The sequence below is a fragment of the Camellia sinensis genome, unplaced genomic scaffold, assembly GCF_055761805.1.
Source record: "Camellia sinensis isolate YWXY unplaced genomic scaffold, ASM5576180v1 Unanchor2, whole genome shotgun sequence".
NCBI classification, from domain to species: Eukaryota; Viridiplantae; Streptophyta; class Magnoliopsida; order Ericales; family Theaceae; genus Camellia; species Camellia sinensis.
In genome coordinates, this window is record NW_028129079.1 from 1,631,432 (window position 1) to 1,659,087 (window position 27,656).

The following is a 27,656-nucleotide window of genomic DNA, read 5'->3' on the forward strand; positions in this document are numbered from 1 at the left end:
TCGCTCGAGCGAAGAACCAAAAACCTGGACAGCAACACTTGGTTTCTAAACCCAACCAACCTGAAACAAACCTGCCCAACACATCCTATAATTCCAAATGAGAAAATAAGGAATAACAACAACAACCATTATAAAATGACAGAATCTACGGAACAGTCCGGATACAATAATTAAATGGGAAAAGACCGGGGTCGCTATAACCTCCCCCCCTTCAAAGAATTTCGTCCCCGAAATTAGGCACAAATTTTAAAACAGGTTTTTTTTTTTTTCTCAATACCCAAAGATAGTATATAACAATAATAAACAACTTGACCCAATACTGGTCACTTTATCTCTTTATCAAGAGGCATCCCACAATATATATAAAACAACATATATTTCAACCTGCACCACTATTATGCATTATTCCTTTCAACGTTAACAATTTCCATATCATATTTAATTACATGATATACATAACACACTAAGCAATGTAATCAACATATGCAATACTATACCAAACTTCTATAATGAAGCAAGTTTCAAGATACACCCCTTTTTTCAAAACATACTCAACATTTTACAACCTAAGACATATGTAAAGCTCTTAAGTTCAACAATATTACAAAATCTAAATATAAGATTACAACTGAATAAACATGTCCGGGTATTTTTCACGGACTTCCAATTCACGCTCCCAAGTGGCTTCCTCCACTCCATGATGTTTCCACAAAACTTTTACCAAAGGGATGGTCTTGCCTTGCAAAACTTGATCCCGCCTATCCAATACCCGAACCGGTCTCTCCTCATACGAGACATCCACATCAACCACTAAATCGGTCCAATCCAACACATGTGATAGATCCGGCTCATACTTCCAAAGCATACTCACATGAAACACATCATGTACTCCAGACAACTGCGGCGGCAAAGCTAAACGATAAGCAGCCTCACCAATCCTCTCAAGGATCTCAAACGGACCAATGAATCGAGGGGACAACTTCCCACTCTTCCCAAACCTCATCAAACCCCGCTTAGGTGATATCTTCAGAAAGACATGATCACCCTCCACAAACACCAAGGGTCTCCTCCTACGGTCGGCATAAGATTTTTGACGACTCTGTGCTGTAACAAGCCTCTTACGGATAAGCTCAACTTTCTCCGTCGTTTCCCTCACCAACTCCGGACCCAACAGAGGTGCATCACCCACCTCGGCCCAACACACAGGAGATCTACACGGTCGGCCATACAAAGCCTCAAATGGTGCCATACCGATACTAGACTGAAAACTGTTGTTGTAGGCAATGTAACGCCCTCAAAATAAACCCATAATAGCCATAACATCAACATGCATTTATAAAAGAAAACGAATCATTTGAGTTAGTCATCAGAGTATTCTTATTGACAGACATTACTTGTAACGTCCTGCAACATCAAAATAAATGCCCTAAGGGCTTACATCTTTCCAAGCTAACACTTGGACACAAAAAAAAATGAGTACTAACTCATTTACAAGTTAAGCCCTAGGCTTGAATGTTTACATGAAATCCCAAAAATAACAAAATAAAACATATAACTAAAGACAAGTCTTCAAAATCCCAAACATCAAATCCTTCCAGGCTATGTCCGTGGAGGTAGCTTATCACCTGAACCTGAAAATGATGTTCCCATAAAGGGTGAGCCACAGCCCAGTAGAAAAATACTAAACCAAATATAAGTATTGAATAAAGCTATAGCATTCAATAGATGGTTAATCAAGATAATCAATTTTATTATTAAACAGTCTCATGACACTAATGTCTAAGACACATTTCACTTTCCATTATTATCAACATGGCTCAGAACCTGGCCAAACGTACAACAGTGAATTATATATCATAGTCGCATTACTTCCAATATCAACAAAACAAATGAGACTCATGCTCATATCAAAACACTTCATACTTCCCATTTGATACACATTTTAGTGCTGTATCAATAATCATGTAAAAACACTTCAATATAATAAGCACACATAAAAATGGTGCTAATGGAGTCCATCCCCTATCTCCTCCCAAACAAAAATCCGGTTTAGAGGTCCATCCCCTATCTTCCCCTAAACCGTGGAGTACATCCCCTATCTCCTCCCACACAATATGCAAATGCAATGCTCAACCAATACACGTATTTTCAGTATTAAATCAATAGTCAAAATTAATGACTTAACCAATGTGATTAGTTTCAGTTATTCCTAATCCACATGCAATGTCTACAACAATCACGACTATCCTCCACCGATAGCCCAAAACAGTTATTTCTAGACTGGAAATAAATATGTCAACAATTTAATAGGTGAGTGATTTAAATCATCCAACTACACCATTTAATCTATGAATTTATCAATTTCATGAATTTAACCAAATTCCCCAATTCCCTTAAATTAATTTTACAAATTAATTAATTAATACAACTAGGGTTTTTCCCAAAATTATCTAAGTGACCTCAACATCTTAAAATACCAAAACTTAGAACAAAGCTTATAGAATAGAGTAGGAAATCCCTACCTTGAAGATCACAACTAAAATAGAGAAGATGGAGATGATGACCCAAAATCCAAAGTGCTCCAAATCCTCTCTTTTTCAGATTAAAAGAAAGATCTCGTGAAGCTCTACCTTTCTTCCAAAGGAACTAGGGTAGAAGACCACCGAAAATAGATCAAATCTTGGAGAGAAGGTAAGAGTAGAGAGAGAGACTCTCAAGGGGCGGTTTTTAAAAGTTAAGAGATGAAAAGGTAGGTCAAAAAGTGATCAGGAAAGTGAAATCACGGACTGATGTAGTCGACTCTACGCTCGAGCGTAGAAAGCCCCGCTCGAGCGTAAGACACAGAATCATGCTCGAGCGTGAAGAAAGCCGCTCGAGCGTCGATTGCACCCTCACAGAAGTTTTGCAGGCGCTGCACCCGCTCGAGCGTCAAACTCCCCGCTCGAGCGGAGGAGCAAAAACAAGGGATCACGCTCGAGCGTAAAAACTACCGCTCGAGCGGAAGAACTGCAGAGCAAAATACTGGGAGATGGCAAATCCCGCTCGAGCGTTAAAACTCCCGCTCAAGCGGAGAAGCAACAACGAAGGGCCCGCTCGAGCGTTAAAACCTCCGCTCGAGCGTGAAGGCCAAAATCTGGGCATCACCTATTGGCATCAACCATCAACCAACCTGTAACAGACCCGCCCAACACAACCTATAATTCAAATACTAAGAGATTAAAGGACAACAACAACCAATAAGTAATGACAGGATCCACGGAACCTAAGTCCGGATACAATAATCTAAAGAGAAAAGACCGGGGTCGCTATAACCTCCCCCCCTTAAAAGAATTTCGTCCCCGAAATTAAGCACAAGGTTTTAAAAACAAGTTTTCTCAAATTCCAACAATATGTCAACTCAATAATAAACAACTTGACCCAACACCGGCCATTCCATCTCTCAACTAAGAGGCATGCCACAATATGCAAAACAAACATATATCTCAACCTGCATTAACACTATGCAATTTTCTTTCAATTTCAACAATTTTCAATATATTCAATATATACAATGTTCCATTAAACTTCCATTTCGAGGCAAGTTCCAAAATATTTCCATTAACCAAAACATTCTAAATGTTGTACAGCTTAAGACATATATAAAAAGCTTTAAAGTTCGACAATATTACAAATCAATAAACATGTCCGGATATTTCTCGCGGACTTCCAACTCACGTTCCCATGTGGCTTCCTCCACCCCGTGATGTTTCCACAAAACTTTCACCAAAGGAATGGCCTTGCCTCGCAAGACTTGATCCCGCTTATCCAAGACCCTAACCGGTCTCTCCTCATACGAGACATCCTCATCAACTACTAAATCGGTCCAATCCAATACATGTGATGGATCCGGCTCATACTTCCGAAGCATACTCACATGAAACACGTCATGTACTCCGGACAACTGCGGCGGCAAAGCTAAACGATAAGCAGTCTCGCCAATCCTCTCAAGGATCTCAAAAGGACCAATGAATCGAGGGGACAACTTCCCGCTCTTCCCAAACCTCATCAATCCCCGTCTTGGTGATATCTTCAAAAAGACATGATCACTCACCTCGAACACCAAAGGTCTCCTCCTACGGTCGGCATAAGATTTCTGACGACTCTGGGCTGTAACAAGCCTCTTACGGATAAGCTCAACCTTCTCCGTCGTTTCCCTCACTAACTCCGAACCCAACAGAGGTGCATCACCCACCTCGGCCCAACAAACAGGAGACCTACACGGTCGGCCGTATAAGGCCTCAAACGGTGCCATACCGATACTAGATTGGAAGCTGTTGTTGTAGGCAAACTCCACTAATGGCAAGTGCCTCTCCCATGACCCGCTAAAGTCAAGAACACAACCCCGAAGCATATCTTCAAGGATCTGAATAGTACGCTCGGACTGCCCATCAGTCTGAGGATGATAAGCTGTGCTAAAGGTCAACTTAGTGCCTAAGGCACTCTGCAAGCTCTGCCATAATCTGGCAGTAAAACGAGGATCTCTATCCGAGACGATCGTCACTGGAACCCCGTGCAATCTCACTATGTCCCGAATATACAAGTCGGCAAGATGATCTACCGTATCTCTCACGCGCATAGGAATAAAATGCGCCGACTTAGTTAACCGGTCTACAACCACCCAAATAGCATCACTACCCCGCTGAGTTCTTGGAAGACCCACAACGAAGTCCATAGTGACGTGTTCCCACTTCCACTCAGCAATAGGCAAGGGTTGCAACAAACCCGCTGGCCTCTGATGTTCAGCCTTCACTTGCTGACAAGTAAGGCACTTAGATACGAAAGCTGCCACATCTCTCTTCATACCCCGCCACCAAAACTGGCGACCCAAATCCCGATACATCTTAGTACCTCCCGGATGCACCGCAAGGCGTGAATGATGAAACTCTCGGAGTACCTCCTCTCGATGAGACTCCGGCACAAATAGACGGTCTCGGTATCTCACACTCAGGTCGGGATACACCGTCAAACCTTTCTCAACCTTCCCACCAGAAATCTTCTCACGGAGGGATTCTATCTCAAGGTCGCCCCTCTGAGCCTCTAACACTCGAGTCACAAGTGTAGGTTGTGCAACAACAGAAAACAAGGCCGCAGCCTCAACGGATTCGCCCAAAAGCAAATCAAACTCTCCAAGTGCACCTAACATCTCCCACTCTCGAATGGCTACACTAGCTATGTCACCAACAGGTTTCCTGCTAAGGGCGTCGGCCACCACATTGGCCTTTCCCGGATGATAATGCAATTCAAAGTCATAATCCTCTATGAACTCCATCCACCTCCTCTGCCTCAAGTTCAAGTCTTTCTGTGTAAACAAATATTTCAGACTCTTATGATCCGAGAATACCTCAAATCTCTCACCATAAAGATAATGCCTCCAAACCTTCAAGGCAAATATCACAGCTGCTAACTCTAAATCATGCGTAGGGTAATTCTTCTCGTGAACTTTCAACTGACGTGAGCCATAGGCAACCACTTTCCCCTCTTGCATCAACACACAACCAAGACCCTCTCGTGAGGCGTCACAATAGACTGCATAACCCAACCCTCTCTCCGGAATAATCAAGACTGGAGCAGTGGTCAGTCTAACTTTCAACTCCTGGAACGACTTTTCACAAGTCTCGCTCCAAGCAAATTTGACTCCCTTCCGAGTCAATCTAGTCAAAGGCGAAGCTAATCTGGAGAAATCTTTTACAAACCGGCGATAATACCCAGCTAATCCCAGAAAACTGCGGATCTCAAACACACTCTTAGGCTGTACCCAATCTTGCACTGCCTCTGTCTTGGATGTATCAACAGACACCCCTTCCCTAGAAACTACATGGCCTAAGAACTTCACCTCCTCTAGCCAGAACTCACACTTCCCAAACTTAGCATAAAGCTGATGGGCTCTAAGTAAATCAAGCACCACCCTCAAGTGTTCCTCGTGCTCTTCCTCTGAAGGTGAATAGATAAGGATGTCGTCCACGAAGACGACTACAAAACGATCTAGAAATTCCTGGAATATCCGGTTCATCAAATCCATAAATACTGCCGGTGCATTGGTGAGCCCAAATGGCATCACCAAAAACTCATAGTGGCCATACCGCGTACGGAATGCCGTCTTTGGAATATCCTCCTCCCTGACTCTCAACTGATGATAACCTGATCTCAAGTCTATCTTCGAGAAACAACGGGAACCTTTCAACTGATCGAACAGATCATCTATACGGGGCATTGGGTACTTATTCTTAACCGTAGCCCGATTCAATTTCCGATAATCTATGCAAAGTCTCAAAGCACCACCTTTCTTTTTAACAAAGAGGGCCGGTGCTCCCCAAGGCGAAACACTAGGACGTATAAAACCCTTGTCTAGTAACTCCTGGAGTTGGATCTTCAACTCAACTAACTCAGCTGGAGCAAAACGATAAGGTGCCATAGAAATCGGCGCCGTGCCGGGCACTAAGTCAATAGAGAATTCAATCTCTCGATGCGGTGGCAAACCAACAAGATCCTCGGGAAAAACCTCCGAGTACTCACACACCACCCTTGGCAACACAATCTGAGTCTCACCGTCCTCACTAATCGAAAGGTTAGCAAGTAGACCACTAAGCTCACTCCGTCCTCGCGGAACATACCCCGGTGGCAAAACACTACCAACACGGTCCCCCAGAAAATGAAAACACTCACCATTCACGGTACAACAAGTGACTCTCTGGCGGTAGCAATCAATAACTGCCCGGTATGACGATAACCAGTCCATACCCAAAATAACATCGAAACCTCTCATAGGCATAACTACAAAGGAAAATGGGATTCTATGGTAATCAACCTCTATATCACAACCCCTAACACCGTGTTTCAAAATCAATTCACCCCCAAGAGGCGACACTACACAAATAGGAGATGCTAACTGTGCTAACTCCAACTCCAAAACAGATGCAAATGCAGCAGACACAAAGGAATGAGATGCACCCGTATCAATCAAAACATTAGCAACCGAGTTGCAAAACAAGAAAGTACCTCTCACAACAGATGGAGCCGGTACAAGATCCTGCGCGGTAACAGCATACACGCGCCCAGATGACCTCTGATCAACCTGCTCACCCCTAGGAGCATAAGATTGTTGCACCGACTGAGACGATGAAGTCCCCTGATTAGCCCTCGAGGCCTGGCCCGACTGAGCTGGCTGCTGACCCTGAATCTGCCTCAAACCAGATGTACCAGGTGTGCCACCCAACTGGGGGCAATACCTCTTCATATGCCCTGGCTGACCACACTGATAACACGAGAGTGGCTGACCTCTACCCTGACTCTGGCTCTGAGATCGAGCCGAAGAAGATGCTGCTCTCTGAACTCCTCCCCTCTGAGGACAAACTGGAGACTTGTGGCCCAACTGGCCACACTTGAAACAGGTAATGTCTCCCTGACTGCCTTTCCCCGAACTAGCACTCGGTACAGGAAAAGTCGATCTCGAAAAGCTACCATGAGACTGCTGGGGATTAAAACCCTTCTGTCTCCTACCATCACTCTGACTATCCTGACTCCTCTTGGAGCCCTTCTGCCCTTCCTCCTCCTCTTGCATCATGATCTCCATATGGGCTGCAGCATCAACCATGCGCCCATAATCCCGAATCATAGTTCCCCCAACTCTCAGCTTGAGGCCACGCCTCAACTTCTTCTCAAACTCAATACAGCGGCGTTCCTCAGACGCCACTAACTCAGGTGCAAACCTGGACAAGCTAGTAAATGCAGCCTCAAACTCGGCCACAGAAGAACTCGACTGCTTAAGCTGACAAAACTGATCTCGCAGCTTCTCCCTAACTGCCGGAGATAAAAACTTCTCCTGGAAAGCATTCACAAAAGCCTCCCACGTACCTCCTATACGCCCCTTAGTAAACTTCCACCACTGACCCGCATCCCCCTTCAACTGGAAAGATGCCAAGGTCACTTTCAACCCCTCGTCTTCGATGCCCAGCATCTCAAACGTCTTCGTTGTCTGTTCGAGCCATTCATCTGCCTTAAGCGGCTCTTTAGGATCACCCAAAAATTCATCCGGATTGGACCGGAAGAACTCCCTCTTCAGAAAGGAAGGTCCTGCATCTGCAATACCAGCCTGAGCTTGATTCTCAGCTCTGAGAATGCCTACTGACTCCCTGAATGCCCCCGCTATCTCTCGAGCTAAAGCGCCCAAAGCCTGCTGGCCTACTGGCTCGGCCACATTGGCCTGGCCAATTCCCTCCTGAACTATCGGAATCTCCTCTGGCACAGGCACCTCCTGCCTACCCGGCCTACCACGCCTACCGTGTCCTCGTCCTCGTCCTGACATCCTAATAAAGGAAACAAAGACATTAGCACATTAATAAATGTGCCAAAACTAAACACTCGCGTCCTAATACAATGGACAACAATAATTCATTCCACGTAAGCACATAATCACATAAGCACCTACGAATTTCATTTCCGGATAATGATAGTCCCAATGCGTTACTATAGTTCCGGTTGGAAGCAGCAGTGATCAAGTGCCTTTCCAACAAGACTACTAGAAACTCAAGGGTCAAATCACCATCCTAGAAACTACATTCCATACCCACATAGTCACATAAACATGTTATCACGTAAGCATATAACATTACACTAAGTCTCTATCAAACGAGACGAACCCATTGTGATACTAATCACTTCCCACGTACCCAAAGTATTCAAACCCGGTACGCTCTGATACCAAGTTGTAACGCCCTCAAAATAAACCCATAATAGCCATAACATCAACATGCATTTATAAAAGAAAACGAATCATTTGAGTCAGTCATCAGAGTATTCTTATTGACAGACATTACTTGTAACGTCCTGCAACATCAAAATAAATGCCCTAAGGGCTTACATCTTTCCAAGCTAACACTTGGACACAAAAAAAAATGAGTACTAACTCATTTACAAGTTAAGCCCTAGGCTTGAATGTTTACATGAAATCCCAAAAATAACAAAATAAAACATATAACTAAAGACAAGTCTTCAAAATCCCAAACATCAAATCCTTCCAGGCTATGTCCGTGGAGGTAGCTTATCACCTGAACCTGAAAATGATGTTCCCATAAAGGGTGAGCCACAGCCCAGTAGAAAAATACTAAACCAAATATAAGTATTGAACAAAGCTATAGCATTCAATAGATGGTTAATCAAGATAATCAATTTTATTATTAAACAGTCTCATGACACTAATGTCTAAGACACATTTCACTTTCCATTATTATCAACATGGCTCAGAACCTGGCCAAACGTACAACAGTGAATTATATATCATAGTCGCATTACTTCCAATATCAACAAAACAAATGAGACTCATGCTCATATCAAAACACTTCATACTTCCCATTTGATACACATTTTAGTGCTGTATCAATAATCATGTAAAAACACTTCAATATAATAAGCACACATAAAAATGGTGCTAATGGAGTCCATCCCCTATCTCCTCCCAAACAAAAATCCGGTTTAGAGGTCCATCCCCTATCTTCCCCTAAACCGTGGAGTACATCCCCTATCTCCTCCCACACAATATGCAAATGCAATGCTCAACCAATACACGTATTTTCAGTATTAAATCAATAGTCAAAATTAATGACTTAACCAATGTGATTAGTTTCAGTTATTCCTAATCCACATGCAATGTCTACAACAATCACGACTATCCTCCACCGATAGCCCAAAACAGTTATTTCTAGACTGGAAATAAATATGTCAACAATTTAATAGGTGAGTGATTTAAATCATCCAACTACACCATTTAATCTATGAATTTATCAATTTCATGAATTTAACCAAATTCCCCAATTCCCTTAAATTAATTTTACAAATTAATTAATTAATACAACTAGGGTTTTTCCCAAAATTATCTAAGTGACCTCAACATCTTAAAATACCAAAACTTAGAACAAAGCTTATAGAATAGAGTAGGAAATCCCTACCTTGAAGATCACAACTAAAATAGAGAAGATGGAGATGATGACCCAAAATCCAAAGTGCTCCAAATCCTCTCTTTTTCAGATTAAAAGAAAGATCTCGTGAAGCTCTACCTTTCTTCCAAAGGAACTAGGGTAGAAGACCACCGAAAATAGATCAAATCTTGGAGAGAAGGTAAGAGTAGAGAGAGAGACTCTCAAGGGGCGGTTTTTAAAAGTTAAGAGATGAAAAGGTAGGTCAAAAAGTGATCAGGAAAGTGAAATCACGGACTGATGTAGTCGACTCTACGCTCGAGCGTAGAAAGCCCCGCTCGAGCGTAAGACACAGAATCATGCTCGAGCGTGAAGAAAGCCGCTCGAGCGTCGATTGCACCCTCACAGAAGTTTTGCAGGCGCTGCACCCGCTCGAGCGTCAAACTCCCCGCTCGAGCGGAGGAGCAAAAACAAGGGATCACGCTCGAGCGTAAAAACTACCGCTCGAGCGGAAGAACTGCAGAGCAAAATACTGGGAGATGGCAAATCCCGCTCGAGCGTTAAAACTCCCGCTCGAGCGGAGAAGCAACAACGAAGGGCCCGCTCGAGCGTTAAAACCTCCGCTCGAGCGTGAAGGCCAAAATCTGGGCATCACCTATTGGCATCAACCATCAACCAACCTGTAACAGACCCGCCCAACACAACCTATAATTCAAATACTAAGAGATTAAAGGACAACAACAACCAATAAGTAATGACAGGATCCACGGAACCTAAGTCCGGATACAATAATCTAAAGAGAAAAGACCGGGGTCGCTATAGGCAAACTCCACCAACGGTAAGTGCCTCTCCCACGACCCACTAAAGTCAAGAACACAACCCCGAAGCATATCCTCAAGTATCTGAATAGTACGCTCGGACTGTCCATCAGTCTGAGGATGATAAGCCGTGCTAAAGGTCAACTTAGTGCCTAAGGCACTCTGCAAACTCTGCCACAACCTGGAAGTAAAACGAGGATCTCTATCTGAGACGATCGTCACTGGGACCCCGTGCAATCTCACTATGTCCCGAATATACAAGTCGGCAAGATGATCTACCGAATCTCTCACACGCATAGAAATAAAGTGCGCCGACTTAGTCAATCGGTCTACAACCACCCAAATAGCATCACTACCCCGCTGAGTCCTCGGAAGACCCACAACGAAGTCCATAGTGACGTGTTCCCACTTCCACTCAGCAATAGGCAAGGGTTGCAATAAACCCGCTGGCCTCTGATGTTCAGCCTTCACTTGCTGACAAGTAAGGCACTTAGATACGAAAGTTGCCACATCTCTCTTCATACCCCGCCACCAGAACTGACGACCCAAATCCCGATACATCTTAGTGCCTCCCGGATGCACCGCAAGGCGTGAATGATGAAACTCTCGGAGTACCTCTTCTCGACAAGACTCTGGCACAACCAGACGGCCTTGGTATCTCACACTTAGGTCGGGATACACCGTCAAACCCTTCTCAACCTTCCCACCGGAAATCTTCTCACGGAGAGATTCTACTTCAAGGTCACCTCTCTGAGCCTCTAACACTCGAGTCACAAGTGTAGGCTGTGCAACAACAGAAAACAAGGCCGCAGCCTCAACGGATTCGCCCATAAGTAAATCAAACTCTCCAAGTGCACCCAACATCTCCCACTCTCGGATGGCTATGCTAGCTATGTCACCAACAGGTTTCCTGCTAAGGGCATCGGCCACCACATTGGCCTTTCCCGGATGATAATGCAACTCAAAGTCATAATCCTCTATGAACTCCATCCACCTCCTCTGCCTCAAGTTTAAGTCTTTCTGGGTAAATAAATACTTCAAACTCTTATGATCCGAGAACACCTCGAATTTCTCACCATATAGATAATGCCTCCAAATCTTCAAGGCAAATATCACAGCTGCTAACTCTAGATCATGTGTAGGGTAATTCTGCTCGTGAATTTTCAACTGACGAGAGCCATAGGCAACTACCTTCCCTTCTTGCATTAATACACAACCCAGACCCTCTCGTGAGGCGTCACAATAGACCGTATAACCCAACCCTCTCTCTGGAATAATCAATACTGGAGCGGTAGTCAGTCAAACTTTCAACTCCTGAAACGACTTTTCACAAGTCTCACTCCATACAAATTTGACTCCCTTCCGAGTCAGTCTAGTCAACGGTGATGCTAACCTAGAGAAATCTTTCACAAACCGACGGTAATACCCCAGCTAATCCCAGAAAACTGCGGATCTCAAATACACTCTTAGGCTGTGCCCAATCCTGCACTGCCTCTACCTTGGATGTATCAACAGACACTCCTTCACCGGATACCACATGGCCTAAGAATTTGACTTCCCTCAGCCAGAACTCACACTTCCCAAACTTGGCATACAGCCTATGGGCTCTAAGTAACTCAAGCACCACCCTCAAGTGTGCCTCGTGCTCCTCCTCAGAAGGCGAATAGATAAGGATGTCGTCCACAAAAACGACTACAAACCGATCCAAGAATTCCCGGAAGATCCGGTTCATCAAGTCCATAAAGACTGCCGGTGCATTGGTGAGTCCGAATGGCATCACCAGAAACTCATAATGGCCATACCGCGTACGGAATGCCGTCTTCGGAATATCCTCTTCCCTGACCCTCAACTGGTGGTAACCCGATCTCAAGTCTATCTTAGAGAAACAACGGGAACCCTTCAACTGGTCAAACAAATCATCTATACGAGGCATAAGATACTTATTCTTAACCGTAGCCCAATTCAATTTCCGATAATCTATACAAAGTCTCAAAGCACCACCTTTCTTTTTAACAAAGAGGGCCGGTGCTCCCCACGGCGAAACACTAGGGCGTATAAAACCCTTGTCTAGTAACTCCTGGAGTTGGATCTTCAACTCAACTAACTCGGCTGGGGCAAAACGATAAGGTGCCATGGAAATCGGCGCCGTGCCGGGCACTAGGTCAATAGAGAACTCAATCTCCCGATGCGGTGGCAAACCAACAAGATCCTCGGGAAAGACATCCGAGTACTCACAAACCACCCTTGGCAACACAATCTGAGTCTCAACATCCTCACTAATCGACAGGTTAGCAAGTAGACCACTAAGCTCACTCCGTCCTCGTGGAACATACCCCGGTGGCAACACATCACCAACCCGGTCCCCCAGAAAATGAAAATACTCTCCGCTCACGGTACAACAAGTGACCCTCTGGCGGTAGCAATCAATAACTGCCCGGTATGACGATAACCAGTCCATACCCAAAATAACATCGAAACCCCTCATAGGCATAACTACAAAGGAAAATGGGATTCTATGATAATCAACCTCTATATCACAACCCCTAACACCTTGTTTCAAAATCAATTCACCCCCAAGAGGTGACACTACACAAATAGGAGATGCTAGCTGTGCTAACTCCAACTCCAAAACAGATGCAAATGCAGCAGACACAAAGGAATGAGATGCACCCGTATCAATCAAAACATTAGCAACCGAGTTGCAAAACAAGAAGGTACCTCTCACAACTGATGGTGCTGGCACAAGATCCTGCGCGGTAACAGCATACACGCGCCCAGACGACCTCTGATCAACCTGCTCAACCCTAGGAGCATAAGATTGCTGCACCGACTGAGACGATGAAGCCCCCTGATTGGCCTTTGAGGCCTGACCCGACTGAGCTGGCTGCTGACCCTGAATTGGCCTCAAACCAGATGCACCAGATGTGCCACCCAGCTGCGGGCAATACCTCTTCATATGCCCTGGCTGACCACACTGATAACACGAGAGTGGCTGACCTCTACCCTGACTCTGGCTCTGAGATCGAGCCGAAGAAGATGCTGCTCTCTGAACTCCTCCCCTTTGAGGACAAACTGGAGACTTATGGCCCTGCTGGCCACACTTGAAACAGGTAATGTCTCCCTGACTGCCTTTCCCCGAACTAACACTCGGTACAGGAAAAGTCGATCGAGAAAAGCTACCCTGAGACTGCTGGGGATTAAAACCCTTCTGTCTCCTATCATCATTCTGACCATCCTGACCATCCTGACTCCTCTTGGAGCCCTTCTGCCCTTCCTCCTCCTCCTGCATCATGATTTCCATGTGGGCTGCAGCATCAACCATACGCCCATACTCCCGAATCATAGTTCCCCCAACTCTCAGCTTGAGGCCACGCCTCAACTTCTTCTCAAACTCAATAAAACGGCGTTCCTCAGACGCCACCAACTCAGGTGCAAACCTGGACAAACTAGTAAATGCAGCCTCAAATTCGGCCACTGAAGAACTCGCCTGCTTAAGCTGACAAAACTGGTCTCGCAGCTTCTCCCTGACTGCCGGAGATAAAAACTTCTCCTGGAATGCATTCACAAAAGCCTCCCACGTACCTCCTATACGCCCCTTAGTAAACTTCCACCACTGACCCGCATCCCCCTTCAACTGGAAAGATGCCAAGGTCACTTTTAACCCCTCGTCTTCGATGCCAAGCATCTCAAACGTCTTCGTCGTCTGTTCGAGCCATTCATCTGCCTTAAGTGGCTCTTTAGGATCACCCACAAATTCATCCGGATTGGACCGGAAGAACTCCCTCTTCAGAAAGGAAGGTCCTGCATCCGCAATACCAGCCTGAGCTTGATTCTCAGCTCTAAGAATGCCTACTGACTCCCTGAATGCCCCTGCTATCTCTCGGGCTAGAGTGCCCATAGCCTGCTGGCCTACTGGCTCGGCCACATTGGCCTGACCAATTCCCTCTTGAACTGCCGGAATCTCCTCTGGCACAGGCACCTCCTGCCTACCCGGCCTACCACGCCTACCGCGTCCTCGTCCTCGTCCTGACATCCTAATAAAGGAAACAAAGACATTAGCACATTAATAAATGTGCCGAAGCTAAACACTCGCGTCCTAATGCAATGGACAACAATAATTCATTCCACGTAAGCACATAATCACATAAGCACCTACGAATTTCATTCCCGGATAATGATAGTCCCAAAGGGTTACTATAGTTCCGGTTAGAAGCAGCAGTGATCAAGTGCCTTTCCAACAAGACTACAAGAAACTCAAGGGTCCAATCAACATCCTAGAAACTACATTCCATACCCACATAATCACATAAACATGTTATCACATAAGCATATAACATTACACTAAGTCTCTATCAAACGAGACGAACCCAATGTGATACTAATCACTTCCCACGTACCCAAAGTATTCAAACCCGGTACGCTTTGATACCAAGTTGTAACGCCCTCAAAATTAACCCATTATATATCATTGTCATGCATTATTTAAAGAAGACAATATATATTAATTCATTCATCAGAGTATTACTAAATAAAGCATTACATGTAACATCAAATAAAATGCCCTACAGGCTTACATCTTTCCAAGCCAACACTTGGATACAAAAATATGAGTTCTAACTCAATACAAGAAAAGCCCTAGGCTTGAATGTTTACATGTAATAATAATTAAAGACAATTAACTAAAGGTAGTCTTCTCCAATCCAGAAGCCAAACCCTCCCAAGCTAAGTCCTTGGAGGTAGTTTATCACCTGAACCTGAAAATGATGTTCCCATATAGGGTGAGCCACAGCCCAGTAGAAATATACTAAACCACATATAAGCAATGAATAAAGCAATAGCATTCAACAGATGGTTAACCAAAATAATCAATTACTTCATTTTACAGACTCATGACATTATTGCCAAAGATACGTTTTACTTTCCAGTTTTATCAACATGGCTCAGAACCTGGCCAAACTTATAACAGTGAAATCACATATATCATATTCACATCCTTCCAATATTAACAACAAATGAGACTCAAGCTCAAATCAAACACTTCATACTTCCAGATTGATACACATTTTAGTGCTGTATCAATAAAACACTTCTATATAAATAAGCACACATAAAAGTGATGCTAATGGAGTCCATCCCCTATCTCCTCCCAAACAAAATCCGGTTTAGAGGTCCATCCCCTATCTTCCCCTAAACCGTGGAGTACATCCCCTATCTCCTCCCACACACAAACAATGTATGCAAATGCAATGCTCAATCAATACACGTATTATCTGTATCAATGCCACAGTCAAAAGTAATGACTTAACCAATGTGATTAGTTTCAGTTATTCCTAATTCACATGCACTGTCTACAACAATCACGACTATCCTCCACCGATAGCCCAAAACAGTTATTTCTAAACTGAAAATAACCATGTCAACAATTCAATGGACAAATGATACCAATTACCCAATTATGCCATTTAATCAATAAATCCCCAATTCCGTGAATTTAACCCTCTTTTCCCAATTTCATGAATTACTTATACAAATTAATTCAATAATACAACTAGGGTTTTTCCCAAAATTTACCAAAGTATCCCCAACATGTTAAAATACCAAAACTTAGAACAAAACCTATAAAATGGAGTAGGAAATCCCTACCTCAAAGAAAACAACCCAAAAGGTGAAGAAAGAGATGGGTGCCCAAATACCAAAGTGCTCCAAATCGCCAAATGCTCAGATTAAATGGTAGCCCTTGCCTCACTCTATCTTTTTAATGAAGGATCTAGGGTAGAAACACACCCTAAGTGGATCAAATCTAAGAAAGAAGGTGAGTAGGGAGAGAGAGAAGTCGGACCTAGGGTTTGGAATCAAAAGAAAATGAAAAAGACTGATCAAATCCCGCTGCTGTGTATATAAACTGGACAGGCTCGCTCGAGCGAAGACTTGGTCGCTCGAGCGACCAGAAACAGAGAAACTACGCTCGAGCCAAGGAAGCCTTGCTCGAGCCAACAACTCAAATGCTCGCTCGAGCGAAAGAAAGCTCGGTCGAGCGAAGAACTCAAACCCTCAGGTCTGAACCCAGACACACGCTCGAGCGAAGGAACTATAGCTCGAGCGAAGGATGAACTAACTCGCTCGAGCGAAGAAAAGCTCGCTCGAGCCAAGAATGCACAGCTACAGGTCCAAAACAAACACTACCTCTCGCTCGAGCGAAGAACCAAAAACCTGGACAGCAACACTTGGTTTCTAAACCCAACCAACCTGAAACAAACCTGCCCAACACATCCTATAATTCCAAATGAGAAAATAAGGAATAACAACAACAACCATTATAAAATGACAGAATCTACGGAACAGTCCGGATACAATAATTAAATGGGAAAAGACCGGGGTCGCTATACACCCAATACATACAGTTAATGTATTCTATCAACCGTCAAGTTCCATGACATATTTCATTGATTAGTTTCAGTTTGCCTAATCATCATGCATTGTCTACAACAATCACGACTATTCTCCACCGATAGCCCAAAGCAGTTATTTCTAAATAGAAAATAAATGCACAAATGGATATTCAATCAACATTTCTTTTCCTCATTTCTCACCATTAATTATCCCAATTAATCAAACAATGTAATTAGGCCTTTTTCCATAATTACCATTTCAACCCTTAGGTCCCATTTTCATCAATGATTTAGCATCAATTCCATTTCTCCATGCCAAACATGCATCTAGGTTTATTATGAATAAAACCCCAACTTTTGTAAAATTACACAAAAGCCCCAAACTTTCACAAAATTACCAAGCCAAGCCCAACATCTCAAAATACCAAAATTTAAAGACAAAATCCATAGAGAGGAGTAGGGTATCCCTACCTCAAAGTTTAAGCCAAAAAGGAGATGAAGACTCGAAGATCAACGTGCTCCAAAACCAAACTTTTTCAGATTAGAACGAAGCTCTCAACGCCCTCTATCTTTTTAACAAAGACCCTAGGCTAGATTCACACTCTAGGGAGATCAAATCTTAGAGAGAGTGTAAGTTTAGAGAGGGAGGGTCTCAGATTTAGGGTTTGATCAAAAAAAGAAGTGAAAAAGTGAAGTTCAAAATCGCTACTGTCCGCTGATATAAAACACGCTCGCTCGAGCGAAGACTTGGTCGCTCGAGCGACCAGACACAGAAAACTCTTGCTCGAGCCAAGAAGTTCTCGATCGAGCAAAGAAAAACCCAGACCGCTCGAGCCAAGAAAAGCTCGCTCGAGCCAAGAAAGGCAACTCTCAGGTCCAGAACCAGACGCAACACTCGCTCGAGCGAAGCCACCCTGGCTCGACCCACCAGACACGAACCTCACTCTCGCTCGAGCGACAAACTCCTCGCTCGAGCGAAGGTCCAAAAATCTGGGCAGCAACACTAGGCTCCCAAACACAACCAACCTGTAACAAACCTGCCCAACACATCCTATAACTCAATATACAAAGTAAAGAGGATACAAACATGATAATAAACAACTACCAACATCCACGGACACATGTCCGGATCACTGTACAACAAGGGTAAACCCGGGATCGCTATATTCCATCTCCATTCAATTTCCTTTTTTATTTAATTTCCAAATAGATCGTTAAGGTGTAGTGGTTTCTTGAATGAACTTACATTCTTAATTTTATGCAACGACCATTTTTATTTTTATTCCACTTCCATTTTTATTCAATTTCCTTTTCTATTTAATTTCCTTTTTTATTTAAATTCCAAATAGATCGTTAAGATATAGTGGTTTCTTGAATGAACTTCCATGTTTAATCTTATGCAGTTTCCATTTCTATTTTTATTCAACTTCTATTTTTATTCAATTTCCATCTCCATTCAATTTCCTTTTTTATTTAATTTCCAAATAGATCGTTAAGGTGTAGTGGTTTCTTGAATGAACTTACATTCTTAATTTTATGCAACTACCATTTTTATTTTTATTCCACTTCCATTTTTATTCAATTTCCTTTTCTATTTAATTTCCGTTTTTATTTAAATTCCAAATAGATCGTTAAGATATAGTGGTTTCTTGAATGAACTTCCATGTTTAATCTTATGCAGTTTCCATTTCTATTTTTATTCAACTTCTATTTTTATTCAATTTCAATCTCCATTCAATTTCACTTTTTATTTAATTTCCAAATAGATCGTTACGGTGTAGTGGTTTGTTGAATGCACTTCCACGTTTAATTTTATGCAGTTTCCATTTGTATTTTTATTCAATTTCCTTTTCTATTTAATTTCCCTTTTTATTTAATTTCCAAATAGATCGTTAAGGTATAGTGGTTTCTTGAATGAACTTCCACTCTTAATTTTATGAAACTACCATTTTAATTTTTATTCCACCTCCTTTTTTATTCAATTTCCTTTTCTATTCAATTTCCTCTTTTATTTAATTTCCAAATAGATCGTTAAGGTATAGTGGTTTTTTGAAAAAACTTCCGTGTTTAATTTTATGCAGTTTAGATTTCTATTTTTATTCAATTTCTATTTTTATTCAATTTCCATCTCCATTCAATTTCCTTTTTTTTTTTAATTTCCATAGAGATCGTTAAGGTGTAGTGGTTTGTTGAATGAACTTCCACGTTTAATTTTATGGAGCTTCCATTTCTATTTTTATTCAACTTCTATTTTTATTCAATTTCCATCTCCATTCAATTTCCTTTTTATTTCATTTCCAAATAGATCGTTAAGGTGTAGTGGTTTCCTGAATGAACTTCCATTCTTAATTTTATGCCACTTCCATTTTTATATTTATTCCACTTCCACTTTTATTCAATTTCGTTTTCTATTCAATTTCCATTTTTATTTAATTTCCAAATAGATCGTTAAGGTATATTGGTTTCTTGAATGAACTTCCATGTTTAATTTTATGCAGTTTCCATTTCTATTTTTATCCAACATCTATTTTTATTAAATTTCCATCTCCATTCAATTTCCATTTTTATTTAATTTCCAAATATATTGTTAAGGTATAGTGGTTTCTTGAATGAACTTCCGTGTTTAATTTTTTGCTGTTACCATTTCTATTCTTATTCAACTTGTATTTTTATTAAATTTCCATCTCCATTCAAGTTCCTTTTTTATTTAATTTCCAAATAGATCTTTAAGGTATAGTGGTTTCTTGAGTGAACTTCCATGTTTAATTTTATGCAGTTTCCATTTCTATTTTTATTCAACTTCTATTTTTATTCAATTTCCATCTCCATTCAATTTCCTTTTTTATTTAATTTCCAAAAAGATCGTTAAGGTGTAGTGGTTTCTTGAATGAACTTCCACGTATAATTTTCTGCAGTTTCCATTTCTATTTTTATTCAACTTCTATTTTTATTCAATTTCCATCTCCATTCAATTTCATTTTTTATTTAATTTCCAAATAGGTTGTTACGGTGTAGTGGTTTGTTGAATGAACTTCCGCGTTTAATTTTATGCAGTTTCCATTTCTATTTTTATTTAAATTCTGTTTTTATTCAATTTCCTTTTCTATTTAATTTCCTTTTTCATGTAATTTCCAAGTAGAACGTTAAGGTATTGTGGTTTCTAGAATGAACTTCCATGTTTAATTTTTTGCAGTTTCCATTTCTATTTTTATTCAACTTCTATTTTTATTCAATTTCCATCTTCATTCAATTTCATTTCCAAATGGATCGTTACGGTGTAGTGGTTTGTTGCATGAACTTCCACGTTTATTTTTATGCAGTTTCCATTTCTATTTTTATTCAACTTCTATTTTTATTCAATTTCCTTTTCGATTTAATTTCCTATTTTATTTAATTTCCAAATAGATCGTTATGGTATAGTGGTTTCTTGAATGAACTTCCATTCCTAATTTTATGCAACTACCATTTTTATTTTTATTCCACTTCCATTTTTATGCAATTTCCTTTTTTAATTAATTTCCAAATAGATCGTTAAGGTATAGTGATTTCTTGAATGAACTTCCATGTTTAATTTTATGCAGTTTCCATTTCTATTTTTATTCAACTTCTATTTTTATTCAATTTCCATCTCCATTCAATTTCCATTTTTATCTAATTTCCAAATATATCGTTAAGGTTTAGTGGTTTCTTGAATGAACTTCCATTCTTAATTTACGGCAACTTCCCTTTTTATTTTTATTCCGCTTCCATTTTTATTCAATTTCCTTTTCTATTCAATTTTCTTTTTTATTTAATTTCAAAATAGATCGTTAAGGTATAGTGGTTTCTTGAATGAACTTCCATGTTTAATTTTATGCAGTTTCCATTTCTATTTTTATTCAATTTCCATCTCCATTCAATTTCCTTTTTTATTTAATTTCCAAAGAGATCGTTAAGGTGTAGTGGTTTCTTGAATGAACTTCCACGTTTAATTTTATGCAGTTTCCATTTCTATTTTTATTCAACTTCTATTTGTATTCAATTTCCATCTCCACTCAATTTCCTTTTTTTATTTCATTTCCAAATAGATCGTGAAGGTATAGTGGTTTTTTCAATGAACTTCCGTGTTTAATTTTATGCAGTTTCCCTTTCTATTTTTATTCAACTTCTATTTTTATTAAATTTCCTTCTCCATTCAATTTCATTTTTTATTTAATTTCCAAATAGATCGTTATGGTGTAGTGGTTTCTTGAATGAACTTCCATTCTTAATTTTATGCAACTAACATTTTTATTTTTATTCCACTTCCATTTTTATTCAATTTCCTTTTCTATTCAATTTCCTTTTTTATTTAATTTCCAAATAGATCGTTAAGGTATAGTGGTTTCTTGAATGAACTTCCATGTTTAATTTTATGTCGTTTCCATTTCTATTTTTATTCAATTTCCATCTCCATTCAATTTCTATTTTTATTTAATTTCCAGATAAATCGTTAAGGTGTAGTGGTTTGTTGAATGAACTTCCATTCTAAATTTTCGGCAACTTCATTTTTATTTTTTCTCCACTTCCATTTTTATTCAATTTCCTTTTATATTCAATTTCCTTTTTTATTTAATTTCCAAATAGATCGTTAAAGTATAGTGGTTTGTTGAATGAACTTCCATGTTTAATTTTATGCAGTTTCCATTTCTATTTTTATTCAACTTCTATTTTTATTTAATTTCCAAAGAGATCGTTAAAGTGTAGTGGTTTCTTGAATGAACTTCCGTTTTTAATTTTATGCTGTTACCATTCTATTTTTATTAAACTTCTATTTTTATTCAATTTCCTTTCTTATTTAATTTCCAAATAGATCGTTAATGTGTAGTGGTTTCTTGAATAAACTTCCATTCCTAATTTTATGCAACTACAATTTTTATTTTTATTCCACTTCCATTTTTATTCAATTTCCTTTTCTATTCAATTTCCTTTTTTATTTAATTTTTAAATAGATCGTTAAGGTATAGTGGTTTCTTGAATGAACTTCCACGTTTAATCTTATGCAGTTTCCATTTCTATTTTTATTCAACTTCTATTTTTATTCAATTTCCACCTCCTTTCAATTTCATTTTTTATTTAATTTCCAAATAGATCGTTACGGTGTAGTGGTTTGTTGAATGAACTTCCGCGTTTAATTTTATGCAGTTTCCATTTCTATTTTTATTTAAATTCTATTTTTATTCAATTTCCTTTTCTATTTAATTTCCTTTTTCATGTAATTTCCAAGTAGATCGTTAAGGTATTGTGGTTTCTAGAATGAACTTCCATGTTTAATTTTTTGCAGTTTCCATTTCTATTTTTATTCAACTTCTATTTTTATTCAATTTCCATCTTCATTCAATTTCATTTCCAAATAGATCGTTACGGTGTAGTGGTTTGTTGCATGAACTTCCACGTTTATTTTTATGCAGTTTCCATTTCTATTTTTATTCAACTTCTATTTTTATTCAATTTCCTTTTCTATTTAATTTCCTATTTTATTTAATTTCCAAATAGATTGTTATGGTATAGTGGTTTCTTGAATGAACTTCCATGTTTAATTTTATGCAGTTTCCATTTCTATTTTTATTTAATTTCCAAATAAATCGTTAAGGTGTAGTGGTTTCTTGAATGAACTTCCATTCTAAATTTTCGGCAACTTCATTTTTATTTTTACTCCACTTCCATTTTTATTCAATTTCCTTTCCTATTCAATTTCCTTTTTTATTTAATTTCCAAATAGATCGTTAAGGTATAGTGGTTTGTTGAATGAACTTCCATGTTTAATTTTATGCAGTGTCCATTTCTATTTTTATTCAACTTCTATTTTTATTTAATTTCCAAAGAGATCGTTAAAGTGTAGTGGTTTCTTGAATGAACTTCCGTTTTTAATTTTATGCTGTTACCATTCTATTTTTATTAAACTTCTATTTTTATTCAATTTCCTTTCTTATTTAATTTCCAAATAGATCGTTAATGTGTAGTGGTTTCTTGAATGAACTTCCATTCCTAATTTTATGCAACTACAATTTTTATTTTTATTCCACTTCCATTTTTATTCAATTTCCTTTTCTATTCAATTTCCTTTTTTATTTAATTTCTAAATAGATCGTTAAGGTATAGTGGTTTCTTGAATGAACTTCCACGTTTAATCTTATGCAGTTTCCATTTCTATTTTTATTCAACTTCTATTTTTATTCAATTTCCACCTCCTTTCAATTTCATTTTTTATTTAATTTCCAAATAGATCGTTACGGTGTAGTGGTTTGTTGAATGAACTTCCGCGTTTAATTTTATGCAGTTTCCATTTCTATTTTTATTTAAATTCTATTTTTATTCAATTTCCTTTTCTATTTAATTTCCTTTTTCATGTAATTTCCAAGTAGATCGTTAAGGTATTGTGGTTTCTAGAATGAACTTCCATGTTTAATTTTTTGCAGTTTCCATTTCTATTTTTATTCAACTTCTATTTTTATTCAATATCCATCTTCATTCAATTTCATTTCCAAATATATCGTTACGGTGTAGTGGTTTGTTGCATGAACTTCCACGTTTATTTTTATGCAGTTTCCATTTCTATTTTTATTCAACTTCTATTTTTATTCAATTTCCTTTTCTATTTAATTTCCTATTTTATTTACTTTCCAAATAGATCGTTATGGTATAGTGGTTTCTTGAATGAACTTCCATGTTTAATTTTATGCAGTTTCCATTTCTATTTTTATTTAATTTCCAAATAAATCGTTAAGGTGTAGTGGTTTCTTGAATGAACTTCCATTCTAAATTTTCGGCAACTTCATTTTTATTTTTACTCCACTTCCATTTTTATTCAATTTCCTTTTCTATTCAATTTCCTTTTTTATTTAATTTCCAAATAGATCGTTAAGGTATAGTGGTTTGTTGAATGAACTTCCATGTTTAATTTTATGCAGTTTCCATTTCTATTTTTATTCAACTTCTATTTTTATTTAATTTCCAAAGAGATCGTTAAAGTGTAGTGGTTTCTTGAATGAACTTCCGTTTTTAATTTTATGCTGTTACCATTCTATTTTTATTCAATTTCCATCTCCATTCAATTTCATTTTTTATTTCATTTCCAAATAGATCGTTACGGTGTAGTGGTTTGTTGAATGAACTTCCACGTTTATTTTTATGCAGTTTCCATTTCTATTTTTATTCAATTTACTTTTCGATTTAATTTCCTATTTTATTTAATTTCCAAATAGATCGTTATGGTATAGTGGTTTCTTGAATGAACTTCCATTCTTAATTTTATGCAACTACCATTTTTATTTCTATTCCACTTCCATTTTTATTCAATTTCCTTTTCTATTCAATTTCCTTTTTTATTTAATTTCCAAAAAGATTGTTAAGGTATAGTGGTTTCTTGAATGAACTTCCATGTTTAATTTTATGCAGTTTCCATTTCTATTTTTATTCAACTTCTATTTTTATTCAATTTCCATCTCCATTCAATTTCCATTTTTATTTAATTTCCAAATAGATCATTAAGGTGTAGTGGTTTCTTGAATGAACTTCCATTCTTAATTTTCGGCAACTTCCATTTTTATTTTTATTCCGCTTCCATTTTTATTCAATTTCCTTTTCTATTCAATTTTGTTTTTTATTTGATTTCCAAATAGATGGTTAAGGTATAGTGGTTTCTTGAATGAACTTCCATGTTTAATTTTATGCAGTTTCCATTTCTATTTTTATTCAACTTCTATTTTTATTCAATTTCCATCTCCATTCAATTTCCTTCTTTATTTAATTTCCAAAGAGATCGTTAAGGTGTAGTGGTTTCTTGAATGAGCTTCCACGTTTAATTTTATGCAGTTTCCATTTCTATTTTTATTCAACTTCTATTTTTATTCAATTTCCATCTCCACTCAATTTCCTTTTTTTATTTCATTTCCAAATAGATCGTTAAGGTATAGTGGTTTTTTGAATGAACTTCCGTGTTTAATTTTATGCTGTTTCCATTTCTATTTTTATTCAACTTCTATTTTTTTTCAATTTCCTTCTCCATTCAATTTCCTTTTTTATTTAATTTCCAAATAGATCGTTAAGGTGTAGTGGTTTCTTGAATGAACTTCCATTCTTAATTTTATGGAACTTCCATTTTTATTTTTATTCCACTTCCATTTTTGTTCAATTTCCTTTTCTATTCAATTTCCATTTTTATTTAATTTCCAAATAGATCGTTAAGGTATAGTGGTTTCTTGAATGAACTTCCATGTTTAATTTTATCCAGTTTCCATTTCTATTTTTATTCATATAGCGATCCCGGTTTCCCTTTTCATTGGTTGTTGTGTACATCTCGTTTACATCCTTTACTCTTTGTATTTGAGTCTTGGGTTGTGTTGGGCAGGTGTGAAACAGCTTGGTTGAGCTTAGGAACCAAGTGTAGTTGCCCAGATTTTGGTCTGTCCGCTTGAGCGGGGCTTTTGGCGCTTGAGCGAGAAAATCACCCTTCCAGTATTTTCTCTGCCGGGTTGTCCGCTCGAGCGGGAGTTTGGACGCTCGAGCGGGAGTTTGTGTGTTACGCTCGAGCGAGGAGTTGGACGCTTGAGCAGTGACCTGGTTCTGTAAAAGTGCTGGGAGTGTGTATTCAGCGCTCGAGCGGCGGTTTGGACGCTCGAGCGGGAGTCTGTGAGTGACGCTCGAGCGGGAGTTTCCACGCTCGAGCGGGGAGTCGGGTTTAAAGCTCCGTGTTTTGACTTTTAAAATCACTTTTTCACATTCATTTCTCTCTCTTACTTTTTCAAAACTCCATTGTTGAGCCTCTCTCTCTAGAACCTTGCCTTCTCTCTAAGTATTGATCTAGTTAGAATTGTTTTCTCACCTTTGGCCTTTACAAAAGTTGTGTTGATCGTCGAGGGCTATGTTTTGATCCGAAAATATCGAGTTTTGGAGCATGTTGAGTTTCTTCATCTTCTTCCCTTGAACTCCGAATTTGATGTAGGGATTCCTACTCACTCTTATGGTCTTTAACATAGATTATTGGTGATTTTGATAAAGTGTTGAAGTTGGGAAATTTTGGGACTTAGGGTTTCAAAATGTCAAAGAGGGTTTTATTATTTTGATTCTAAAATGAGTATTTTGGGTTTCAAAATAGTGGTATTGATGTTGGTTGTTGATATATGGACCATTGGGTCAATGTTGGAAAATGGGGGAAAAAGCCCTAATTCGTTGTGTAAATTAATTTGTATAATTAATTTGGGAAAAATGTTGGTATTTGGAATTGAGTTGGAAATAATGAAATTGACTCATTATATGGTAGAATAGTGAAGTTGGATTTGTTAATCGCTCACTTTTGAAAACATGATATTTTATCTATTGGAGCTTTTATTATCTGTTTAGAAATAATTGCTTGGGCTACCGGTGGAGGGTAGTTTTGATTGTTGTAGACAATGCATGATGATTAGGCAAACTAAAACTAATCAATTGGTTATGTCATAAAGTATGACGATTGGTAGAATACATTAACGTTATGTATTGATTGATTGTGTATATGACCTACGTATATATACATTGTGTGTGCGTGGGAGGAGATAGGGGATGTACTCCACGGTTTAAGGGAAGATAGGGGATGGACCTCTAAACCGGATATTGTTTGGGAGGAGATAGGGGATGGACTCCACTGATACAGCTCATATGCTTGTCAGATTTATGTGATGATACAGCTCATATGCTTATCTATGGAAGTGATGATACAGCTCATATGTTTATCTTTGGAAGTGTTGATACAGCTTGTATGCTTATCTGTTGAGATGTTGATACAACTAATATGTTTATCTATTGGGAAATGGGAAATGTTTAATATGAGTTACTGTCTCATGGAAATGGTTGGCCAGGTTCTGAGCCATTGATATAAATTGTGAAACTGTTAAGAAATGGAAAGTGGACTGAAACATAGTCGCAGTGATTATAAAATGGAAATGGGTTGTGAATTGATTTATGGAAATTGAACATTCATCAATTGCTAATGTCTTAGTTATTGCTCATATTGTGTTTAGCATATCTCTACTGGGCGTTGGCTCACCCTATATGGGACATTATTTTCAGGTACAGGTAGCATGCCACCTCCAAGGACATAGCTTGTATGATGATGAGAGTTGAAGACTCTTTTTGGTTGTTTTATTTGTATTACATGTATAGCAAGCCAAGGGCTTAATTTGTATAGAGTTAGTACTCTTCTTTTGTGTAACCAAGTGTTAACTTGGAAAGCTGTAAGCCTATAGGGCATTTGCTTTTGTTGTTAACATGTAATACCGTTGTAAGAACTACTCTGATGAATAGAAATGGTTAATCTAATTTGTATAATGTATGACTAAAGTGATGGATTTATGTATTTATTTTGGGGCGTGACAACTTGGTATCAGAGCGTACCGGGTTCGAATACATTGGGTACGTGGGAAGTGATTAGTATCACAATGGGTCTGTCTCGCTTGATAGAGACTTAGTAGTAGTGTCATATGCTATGTGTCTAAATCGATAACATG